A 1,583-nucleotide genomic window follows, 5' to 3' on the forward strand; every position below is an offset into this window, starting at 1 on the left:
GATTAAAAGTTGGTTTGGGGGTTTTTTTTGGCTGTGGGGCACCTGGGTTATTTTATTTTTCTTTTATCTTTAAGATTTTATTTATTTATTTGACACAAAGAGAGCACACAAGCAGGGGGAGCAGCAGGCAGAGGGAGAGGGAGAAGCAGACTCCCCACTGAGCAAAGAGCCCAACCTGGGACTTGATCCCAGGTCCCTGGAATTATGACCCAAGCTGAAGGTAGATGCTTAACCAACTGAGCCACCCAGGTGCCCCTTTATTTCATTTCTTGAAATGAGAAGGTCAAGAGAAGAAACAAGAGGATGTTGGAAAGAGATCAGAGCATATCACTGAAACACAAGAGAAGGAGCTAGGGCTGTTGGTGCTGGAGAAGAGAAGGGGGGTGGGAAATTGATTTAAAATGTCTAAAAGACTAGTATGTGTTATTAGACTGGGTTGTGTGTTACCAGAGACCAGAACTAGAACCTGTGGGTAGGCATTCCAGGAAAGCAGATTTTCCTTAAATTAAGAGATGGACATGAATAAAACTAACCACCGTGAGACATAAGAAGCCGCTTTTCTCTGGGGTATGCAGGCAGGCATTGATGACCACTGTTCTAGAACGTGGAAGCTATTCATGCATCCAGCAGGGCCTCTGGGATGCCTCTCAAATCTGAGATTTGATGATACCTTCTCCTTGTGTTGTTACCTCGGGCTTCTGTGATGTGTGTGGGTCTGTCAGTCCATCAGACCATTTCCAGAGACTCCCTTTCTCCAGCCACTCCCTGGGGTCTGCAAACCCCCAAATGTTAGCTAGGTGGCACAACCCGGTACCTGTCCTTCCTGGAAGCCCCTGACACTTTTGCTTTTTCACTCCAGTTGTGTTCCGAGATTTCTTTCTGATCTTTTTCAGGGGGCGGAAAAGATTTGTCTTCCCCTGTCCGGGAAGGGTCTGTTTCTTGAGGCCCAGAGACAACAGACAACACTGATTCTTCTGTTCCGTTCCATCATGGGATCATCACTGCCTTGGCAAAGTAGCCCTCTATCCTGATTCACCTGGTACTTGGCTCCCAGTTACCACCAGGAGAACCCCTGTTAGCAAACAGCGTCACATGGCCCTTCTACTTTGTCTTCGCTTTCCTTAAGAATGCCCAAGTTCAAAAAAAAAAAAAAAAAAAAAGGAGTGGGGGCACCTGGGTGGCTCAGTTGTTAAGCGTCTGCCTTTGGCTCAGGTCATGATCTCAGGGTCCTTGAATCGAGCCCTGCATTGGGCTTAGTGGGAAGCCTGCTTCTCCCTCTCTCACTCCCCCTGCTTGTGTTCCTTCTCTCACTGTGTTTTGCTCTGTGAAATAAGTAAATAAAATCTTATTTTAAAAAAAGAAGAATGCCCAAGTTCTTAACCTAGAGACTCATACTGCCACTGAAGCCCAGGGAGAGGAAGGTATGCATCCTCTGATTCAGGGACCCACTCCCACTGCCCAAACAACACGTTGGAGTTTTCTCTGGGCCAAGGCTTCTGTGTATTATCTCACTTAACCTTAATAACACAGTCCCGTGTAGTAGGCACAGAGGAGAAAATGCAGGTGAAGAGAAGTCAGGTAAC

Source organism: Lutra lutra, chromosome 8, assembly GCF_902655055.1.
Source record: "Lutra lutra chromosome 8, mLutLut1.2, whole genome shotgun sequence".
NCBI lineage: Eukaryota > Metazoa > Chordata > Mammalia > Carnivora > Mustelidae > Lutra > Lutra lutra.